This window comes from Capsicum annuum, chromosome 8 (genome assembly GCF_002878395.1).
Source record: "Capsicum annuum cultivar UCD-10X-F1 chromosome 8, UCD10Xv1.1, whole genome shotgun sequence".
Lineage (NCBI taxonomy): Eukaryota > Viridiplantae > Streptophyta > Magnoliopsida > Solanales > Solanaceae > Capsicum > Capsicum annuum.
In genome coordinates this window covers 48,450,761-48,461,477 of record NC_061118.1, presented here as the reverse complement: position 1 = coordinate 48,461,477, position 10,717 = coordinate 48,450,761, and the positions used below count along the sequence as shown (strand labels likewise).

Here is a 10,717-nt window from a genome sequence, read left to right as displayed (position 1 = left end):
ATAATAGTTATGTCCAAATGAGAAGACGTACATTGTCAACAACAGAAAGCACAATAGCCTTCAATCAAAATACTAATGAAATATCAAAATTACCATGTTAAAAAAGCAGATATGTCAGACCATCTCATTTAGGGGTCGTTTTGTAGAGTGTATTGAAAAATATAATGCATGCATTAGTTAATGTGTACTACTAGTACCTTGTTTGGTACGTCTTTTTGAGTATGTATAAGTAATGCAGGCATTAGTTATACACTCTATTGTGTATTGAAGTGTGCATTTGTATTTTCTATGTATTAGTAATACAAAGACTTTTAACACATGCTTTAACTTATTAAATGACCTTAATACCCCTCAATTTCCCTCTCAAAATATTCGTAATTTCTTTTCCCGTCATTTTAATTTTCAATAGTGAATCTTCTCAACACATTTCACAATTTCTTTTTCCACCATTTTAATTTACAACAATGAATAATTAATTTAAATAACTACAACATATTTTTGCTTTGCTTCGAGGATCTTTGAAAAGATTAAAAAAAATCTTGAGACTATTCTTTAATTTTACATCTTGTATTTTATTTTTGTTTTGATTATGTTAATCCGGTGGCGTAACATTTCATGTGTAAAGACGAAGGTTTTGTAATTAATCCTAAATCTCTATATACTAGTTCAACAATACTAATTATATTTGAGATGGCAAAAGAACGTTGTTGGAAAAAAAGTGTACAAAGTCAAAGAAGGGTATTTTTGTAAACAAACACTTCTTTTATAGAATTTATGTAAGATATATTATTTCTTATTGTTGACACCTACTTTTGCTCTCCACGAGTAAATTTAATCTTGAATTTCTTCGGTTTTTAATAAAATTGAAATATTTATTTCATCCAAATAAAAAATTTTCAAAACATATTTGTACGTAATTTTGTAATTTTTATGTAGCAATTATATATTATCGTGTTCAATTAAACGAGATTATATAATTTGATTATAAATATTTATTCTATGAAATATCGAATTTTAATTAAGAATTATTTTTTAAAATAGATATAATAATTAAAATCTCAATTTAATATGATTTATTATCAAAATAATTTATTCGGATAAATACGCATTTGATTTTATTAAATCAAGAAGCTCAGAATTAAAGGAGGTATAAATTCATTTCGAATATTGATTTAATCTAGCCAATCTATTAGATTTGGCCATAATTGAAATTAAACTGGCCATAATTACAATGCAATTAGCCAATTAATTTTTAACTTGACCAAAATTTAAATGAATTGGCCAAAACTCCAATCACATAATCCACCAAATACCCAATTAAATCAATTTCGGACGATTTCCTAATGGGAACTAACAAGCAGCAGCCCATTCTTTACTTCTCATTAACCAGCCCAACAACCCTCCAGTTAACCACCCCAGGCCCAATGCTGCCTCGGCCCAGCACCTCAAAGGATGACCCGGCCCACTTGTTGTTTCTCCCTCAAAACAACAGAACACACGATTTTTAACAGACAACAACGATAATACAACAACCAAAACGTAAAAACACGCATATCATCTTCTAAACGAATGCAACAAACTGACCCATCTCAGACCCGAATCTAATTGCACCAACCCACATCTGGCTTCAACGAAGCTTCTAGAAATTCAACGTGTCCAACTCAGTAACGGTCGAATCCAGCACAGCATCAGCACCTCATCAAGCTGAGGTACAAATTCCCAAAAAATCCAACTAAAAATTCGTTGTCATCACACTATCATAGTACAAAATGTTTCCCCCTGTTGGTGGAGAAATATTCATTTTCCCCCAAAATTCCCTATGAATTCAGCGATCTCTTCGTCCAATTCATCCATGGAAAGAGGGGGGGAAATCCAAAAGCTTATCTGTTTTGAATTCAAAAGTAGGCCTCAATTTGTAGTTTTCCCTTTTTACCCTGGTTGTCCTTTTCCCACATCGTTGAAGGCTTAAGAAGAGAGTCTAATTTGTTCTCTATATAAGCAGCTCGCGATTGAGCCTGAAAAGGGGGTCGGAAGAGAAAAAATTTTCTACAAGAAAAATAACAGAGAAAAAGGAAAAGAAAAAGGAGGAAGGAAATTTTGAGAGCACACCAGTTTCTTTTTTTAATAAAGATTTTCTATTTTTTTTCTTCTTTTTGAAAGTTGGTCGGTTAATCGGAGGTTCCTGAGTTGATAACGCTAATTTTCGGTGGTGGCGCATCTCGACATTAGCTCGTTATCCCGTTTTGCTGCTCCAAAACAGGTGACATTCCGTTGCCATTTAAATTTTGATCGTATTCTGCTTCATCTCACTATTCTATAGTCATAAATAATTTTCGATACTGTTGTGTACTGGGATTAGCTGTTGTAGATGCCTTTAATGACCATAGAGTTTGTCTGTGACAATTATTGTTACATGATTTCTTCTTGGATCAATATGATGCTGCAATCTTTTGATAATAGGATTATTATGGTAGTTCAACAGTATACACTGCTTTGCTCGCGTAGTGTTGCAAAATTTCATTTTTTGGTATGTTATGCAGCTTGAACTATGTTTTTGTGTTGTTTTGTCTTACCTATATATGATACTCGTTTGTTTGGTCATCTTTAACTCATGATTTTGGCATAAAAGTTTTCTGTAGCATTTTTTGGAGGATAATGGATTGGCTTTAAAAAAGGCATATATTTTATTCAAAGTTTGTCAGGCCTAAACCCTTTAACTCAACGGGTCACCCTAGTTAGGATACGCGTTATTATGATGTTTTTATGCCATATAACTGTCTTATGTGTTTATGTGCGTTTATTTGAATCAAAGGCAAGTTTATCCATTATGCTTATGTGGATCAATTTGGCTATGACACAAACAACTCTACGTGGTTATTTCTTGTCAAGTATCTTGCATTATTTATCACAAATGAAAACTAACATATTTGCCTTTGAGTTATTTTACTTTACAGATAATAGAAAGCTATTCCGTGTTAAAATAAGCTGGCAGAACATCCTTACTTCACCCGGTCAAAAAGCACATAAAATCCCATCCCCTGACCATCATTCAAAAATGGCTGAAAACGATGAAGAAAATGCATTGACTATCAGGGACAATGTAATAGCGGAACAAAGCGAGATGATTGCTGAACTCGCGAGAAAATTAGAAATGCTTCAGGAGAAGATGAATCGTACTCGAGATTTGGCAAACCTGGCCATCACTATCAATGCTCCTGCTATAAGAGGACATGGGACTCCACTCCAAATCCCTCCCCTCAGTACTCCTATTCTCGAGGATCATCCAAATAACATATCGTCTGTCTCCGCTCCTCAACTAGTCCAAAACACCAATCGAGAAAATAACTCAGATGCTTACCATCCATAAAATCCATCCCTAACCCCACAAAATCCGTCTCCAAATCCACAAAATTCATTCCCAAATCCCCAGAACTTTCAAACCCACAAAATTCGCTTCCAAATTCACAAAATCCTCTTCTAAATTCACACAAAATTTGCTCCCAAATCTACTAAATTCATCTCGAAATCCACAAAATCCATTTTTGAATTCGTAAAATCCTTCTCAGATCCCACCAAACTACTCTCAAATTTCATAAAACTTTTCCAATTTCCAAAATGTCCTCTCCACCTACCACCCTACCTCTTCTCATCCTCAAAATCAAGCTAACCTTCCAAATCCTCCTCATGTTATCATATCTCCTGACATCTATAATTCCTTTCCTAATCTCGAGATAGACCATTACAAAGAGAAGAAAAAAGAGTGGAGAACCGAGTATGAAATAAAGTTTCTGGCTATGAATGAAGAGATTATGAGGATCAAGAAATCTCATGGGGCGGGGAACAACGATGGTTTAGGTTTCAATGATCTATGTGTTCACCCTGGAGTAGATCTACCAGAATGATACAAGGTCCCTAAATTTGAGGTGTTCGACGATACTGGAAATCCAATGGCCTATCTAAAAAGATATTATAATCAAATGGTGGGGGTAGGAAAAAATGAGGCAGATGCGCCTGTTGAACCGAAGCTTGAGTGGCGAAGCCTTAGATTGGTTCACGTCTCAAGAATTGAAAAGATGGACTAGTTGAGGGCATTGGCTAAAGATTTCCTTGATAGGTTTGCGTCTAACATTGAAATAGTCCTCATCAATACTCACTAAACCGGATCAAACAGGAGAATGATGAGTGTATCCGAGACTATGCCTTTCGTTGGAGAAAAAAAGTTGCTAAAGTACAACCTCCTATGTCTGAGAAAGAAATGGTATCAGTTTTCTCTCGCGCACAGGAGGGAGAATTTTATATCAAGATGGTATCCGCAGTCCGAGCGGCTTTCACAGATTTGGTAAAGATTAGGGAAACATTAGAGGAAAGCATCCGAACTGGAAAAATTACCAAAACCCCAACATCATCTGAATCTTCTGCATTCTCAAAGAAGAAAAGAGAGGATGTAACTGCAATCTCTACTAGTTCTGTTGATGACTTGAAGAAGAAATTCAAGCCTAGGAATATTCTTTCCTCACCACCATTACCAAGTTTTTAGCCTGTATTCTACCCCCAACCCCAATATCAAGCCCTACTTCCAAATATTTTACCCCACTACCAAGTTCCGTAGCCAAATTATCAGTCTCACGTTCAAGCTACTCTTCCAAACAACCAAATAAAAGTCCAAGCGCCTCCAAACTATCATCAAGTACCTCCTCCTGCTAATCAAAATCAGTATAACCCCCAACGTATAAACCTCAAAAAGAAGCCTCCTAGAAAATTCACTCCACTGGCTGAAAGTCGTACCCAGCTCTTCAGAAGATTGATGAAAGATGTTTATTTACAGTCTATTCCACCAAAACCTACCAATACCAATTCCTGATTCTTTCAGGCCGATTAATTTTATGCTTATCATTCATGAGCACTCGGGCATAATACTGAAGATTGCATCAATCTGAAACATAAGATCCAAGACTTGATTGACCAGAATATCATCACTCTTCAGGAGCCGACACCAATGTCACCAGTAATTCATTGCCTAATCATAAGGGAGCCATGGTTATCATGACCGAAATAGCAACTGAATGGTCACCTAGCAAGACTATTACTAAGGTGGATCCGCAAAATTCCAACAAGACAAAAGGAGTGGAAAAGATAGAGAAAGTTGTGCCGCCTTGATTAAGAATTTGGAAGGAATTATTGAGCCTATTATGGTCCCAAAAAAAGCATTTAAGTGTGGAATAGGGTAGCAACCAAGAAAGGAAGATGAGATTGAAGATAATTCAAAGACGAGTCTGTCTAAACCATCGTCACTCAAGTACCTGTCTTTTTATGTGCGTGAGATGTTTAAGGATAATGGTCTTGGGGATGGGATAAGAAATTTGTTTGAGGGATGCAATGATATACCAGAGGATTTCCTAAAGTTTGACGCGGTGAGAAAGGTTGCACCAGAGAGGCTTTACAAAATTGGACCTCCACTCCGCTCATAATCTGTCACCCGTCGGGGTAGATGAAAGGACAATTACTAGTAGCTTTAAAAATCGATGATGATCTAGAGGAGGCCCCGTGATCCACCCTTTGATGTCTCAAATTTTCATTTCATGTTTTACAGCTTTCAAAATGTCATGGGCCCGCATTTGTGCAGGGTCATGAGCCATAGTTTTTTATTTATTTTTCAAAAAGCCTCCTTTTTATTTAAGAAGTTATTTTGAAATATGATTATATCATTATATTTTAACATGGTTTATTTTGGTAGCAATAATTTAAAAACCTGCTAATGTTATGTCATGAAAGGGTTAGACGAACAAAGTAAAGAGAATGATAATGAACGGAAAAAAGGTGATGAGGAGTAGTTAGTGAAACATATAGAGGAATTTGAAAACCGAAAGAAGCCCAACCTGGAGGAGCCCTAATCTTACCTGAGATGGACAATCAAGAGTGGACCAAACCAATCAATTCTGATGCGGTAAAAAAATACTATGTTTGAAAGACATTTTAGTTTTTGTTTCCTTGACTTATTTGTAATCGCCTTTATGATAGTATCTATTTTATGATGTGTAATTGCCTAGAATTCTTTCCTTTTAGGTACTAACTACGTCTGACCTAAATTCCCAAGAACGGGATATGTAGGCAGCCTATGTTGGCTTTGATCAACCCCTTAGGACAATTAATCCTTTTCTTTTATGAATGAACTGCGTGATAACTTGAATTCTCAATAATGAGATACATAGGAGGCCTATGTTGGCTTTGGTCAACCCATTAGATTTTTTAATGTATCCTTAGCATTGTACTAAACTACGTTTGGCCTGATTCTTGCTTCAACGGAATATGTAGACACCCCAATGGCTCAGTCACATAACCCCAAGAAATTGAAACTGGGGCAAAATTTTTGAGAAGAAATCTTGAAAATTCACAAGAGAAAGATCATTATCCAACAAAGAGACGAAGACCAACCAAGACTTCAGATCCTCTCAAGCAGAGATCATCTCAAACAACTTTAAACTGGGGCAGAAATTTTGAGGAGAAAGGCCTCAAAATTTCCACCAAACACTGGACTATATTTCAAATCCCTCAGCACCAGAGGTCAAAGTCAAGTCTTGGAAATTACCAGTTGTGGTAAAGTCTAGATAGACTAAATCTTTGTCTATGATAGAACTTCTGATAGAGAGCCTCAACGAGGTTGAATCCCTAGCAATCCTCCACCAAAACATCAGACATAGTCAAAACCAAGAGGCATTGAGCTAGTACATGACATGACTGGCAGAGATTTTCTAAAGCTCTTTCAAAAATTTTCGAAACTATTTTTCTAAATTTAAGACTACTTTTAGAAATCTATGTAAATTTTTACTCAGTGATTGCCCAGGCGTCTATTGGGACGGGGAGTCAGGGGTGGAAGACCCAACATGACGGAGCACCCGAAAGATGGCGAGGAGCAAACCAAGGATCAAAAGAGGTCAACCCAGAGTAGTTTCACTCAAACTAATTATTTTTCTGTGGTTACAGGGATCAATACCCGAAAATGAGTCTTTTTCAAAAATCCCCGAGCAAGTTGGGTGCCACACCAAAACATATAATGCTCAAGAATGGTATTTTTGAGTAGCCCCAAAACTAGGTTTAATACCCATTTATCGAGGGCCTTTTGAATTGTCTATCTCATTTCTTGAGACCATGAAAGAAGAAAGAGAGTGCCTTATATTCTTTATGAATATTGTATTTAGAATTTTCCTAAAAATAGTCGCTAGAAAAAGCGATTTTGTATCTACTAAATATTTATTTTGGGTGCAGGTGCATTTAAGGGAGTTAGCACAACAAATACAAAAATCAAAAGGGTCGCTCAACAGGAGGAAGGCCGAAAATTCATCCTCAAAATTTGCCTTAAAGTAAAGCAAACGGTATTTGAGTAATGCCCAAACAAGGACTTTGCCCTATTTACTTGCATCCGGTGGTTTTGCTATTTAATTATTTCATCAAAAAGAGAAGATTAATAGCAGAATAAGTCATTCAAATCATGATACTCAATATTTGTCATTAAACTGTCATAAATCTTGATTGTGGTTGCCAGTGAGAGAGACATTGTGTCTACTAACTGTCTACATTGCGTACAGGTACATGTAGAAAGCAAAATGCAGACAAGCGAACTCAAGTGAAACTGATTTCAAATCCCCAAAAGAACTATTTCATCTCATCTCATTGCCAAGAGGGCTATTTAATATTTGTTGACACGCGAGACAAAACGTTGGCGTCGAAGATATCATCAACATTCAACATCTGTTAACACGCGAGACACAAACACTGGCATCGAAGATATCATCAACATTCAATAATTGTTGACACGCGAGACACAAATGCTATCGTCGAGAATATCATCAGTATTTAATATCTGTTGACATGTGATACACAAATGCTGGCGTCGAGGATACCATCAGCATTTAATATCTGTTGACATACGAGACACAGATACTGGCATCGGGGATATCATCAGCATGTAATATTTGTTGACATGCGAGACAAAAATATGGACATCAAAGATATCATTAGTATTCAATATCTATTGACACGTGAGACACAAACGCTGGCATCGAGGATATCATCCGCATTAATATCTGTTGACACACGAGACACAAATGCTGGCGTCGAGAATATTTCATTATTTTATGAATCAGCACCTGAATGCATCAAGAGCACGCAATTTAAAGGGACTTCTTTAAATCGCTATGTGAAGACGAGTGATATATGAAATTTCTTAGAAATTGACAATTTGAGGGTTATCTATAGATTATATTACTTGAAATAAGATAGTGTGCAAGATTACCTATGAGTTGATATCCCATAGGTTATTCGTAAGCCGCAATAACATCATAACGAAATAGTGTGCAAGGTTATCCAAAGATTGATAGTCCGAAGGTTATCCATAAGTCACAACTAAATCCTTACCGGAGAATATGCGAGATGATCAAATTGATAACTCTAAGGGTTCTCTATAAGCTGCATCATATCCAAGATAGATTATGTGCAGGATTACCCAAAGACTAGCAATTTGAGAGATATCTATAAGTCATATTGTATCCAAGGTGGGAAGATTTACAGGAATACTTGAGAGGTACCAATTAGAGGGATATATATAAGACATCTCTTATCCAAGGTCGGATAATGTGTGGGATTACCTAAAGGCTAGAAATTTAGAGGATATTTGTAAGCGACCTCGTATCCAACATCAAATAATGTGCAAGATTATCCAAAGATTGTCAATTCAAGGGAAAGCTATAAGTCGTATCGATACAAAAGATGTGCAAGACTTACCCGAGATCATATGTAAAGAATCATTGGCAATAATCAGAGAAGTTATCATACAACAAGAATTATAGGTAACCAAAGGATTGCCACATTAACATAAGATTACACGGTTGTAGGGACCGTTCTGCATAAAGTGTCATCGGTATCCAAAAGGGCCTTCCCACTTTGAAGACATATTCAATCGATAAAGAAGCTAATTATGCAATAACCAAGAGATTTGTTATGTCTGTTATTGTAAGTTATTTCTTTCCAAATAGGTACATGAAAGGATGACTTCACTTTTCAGGCGACAACTCACGTGAAAATATGGTAAACACTATACACCTCTTTCATAAATTATGTTTAGCATTAATAATTTTTGTTTGAGACATTGTCGAGAAAATACGAGAGGATAAAAATCTCAAGTCAAAACCACAGGTGTGGACGACTCCAGATAGGATGCAACACAATGTGGAACTCTTTCTTAGCAGCAAAATGGGACGTAGTCTGGAAAGGGAGGTCAAACTCTTTGGACGTGAGCTAAAGGATGATCGCCACCACCAATCAAACCACACCCCTATTAGAAGGCATGTGAGTATTTTAGGATATTTTAGTTTTAGCTTCACCTTCAAAACATTTTTAAACTTATACCAAGGGTAACCTTCTCTTTCTTTCAAATTCGAGTGATAGGACACCTAGAGTTTTGGAAATTATGTCCAGGTGAATTCTTACCTATGGGTGTGAATAGCTCCACGTTTATGGTTAAGAGGTTACAAGCCTTTTTTCATAACTCGAACAACTTATCACTCATTCCGGGCCAAAGATCATCTGAAATAAAAGGTTGTCTTTTCTACCGATTGAATCGAACTACAAGTTGTCTGATTCTCTGAGTCTCGGAGATATGTAGGCTGGGATCTTTGTTGAAAACTCGATTGCATTCCAACCTCCCCCCAAATCCCTTTATTCTCTAGCTTTTCAATTTTATTAAAAACTCCAAAATTGAGATAGCTGGTGAATTTTTTGAAAATCATACTATCAAGCTTTATGAACTACAATTGGCCTGAATTCTCATGTAACCTGAGATATGTAGGAAACCTAATACTAAGGTCTAGCCATAACTCTATGAAACTCGTGCGAACGCCAACCTCTTTCAGATTCGAAATTCTGGTCGGACAAAATTAGTAACGTCAACCTCCCTTTGCCCAAGACTACTTGCATCCACCCTACCTAAAGAGAGGGGGCAGTTGTTGACACTTAATTTTTCTCTCCACGACTAAATTTAATCCTGACTTTCTTCGATTTTTAATAAAATCAAAATATTTATTTCATCCAAATAAAAAATTTTCAAAATATATTTGTACGTAATTTTTTCATTTTTAAGTAGAGATTATATATTATCGTGTTTAATTAAACGAGATTATATAATTTGATTACTTAAATATTTATTCTATGGAATAACAGATTTTAATTAAGGATTATTTTTAAAAATAGATATAATAATTAAAATCTTGATTTTAATATAATTTAGTATCAAAATAATTTGTTCGGATAAATAAGCATTTGATTTTATTAAATCAAGAAGCTCAGAATTAAAGGAGGTATTAATTCATTTCTAATTTTGATTTGATTTAGCCAGTCTATTAGATTTGGCCATAATTGAAAACAAATTGATCATAATTGCGATGCAATTGGCCAATTGATTTCAATTTGGCCAAAATTTAAATGAATTGGCCAAAACTCCAATCACATAATCCACCCAATATCCAATTAAACCAATTTCGGCCTATTTCCTAATTAAAATAACAAGCAGCAGGCCATTATTTATTTCTCATTAACAGCCCAACAACCCTCCAGTTAACCGTCCCAGGCCCAATGCTGCCTCGGCCCAGCACCTCAAAGGATGACCCGTCCCACTTGTTGTTTCTCCGTCAAAACAACAGAACACATGGTTTTCAACAGATAACAA

At 35.9% G+C, this 10,717-nt stretch overlaps 1 long non-coding RNA gene across 1 annotated transcript; it reads left to right on the top strand.

Moving 5' to 3' along the window:
• The first annotated feature begins 1,216 nt into the window (after nucleotides 1–1,216).
• On the top strand, nucleotides 1,217–9,714 carry LOC107846969. Its single transcript, XR_001667226.2, has 3 exons — nucleotides 1,217–2,260; nucleotides 7,264–7,370; nucleotides 7,584–9,714. It is a non-coding gene; the product is annotated as an uncharacterized LOC107846969 (long non-coding RNA).
• The last annotated feature ends 1,003 nt before the right edge of the window (nucleotides 9,715–10,717 follow it).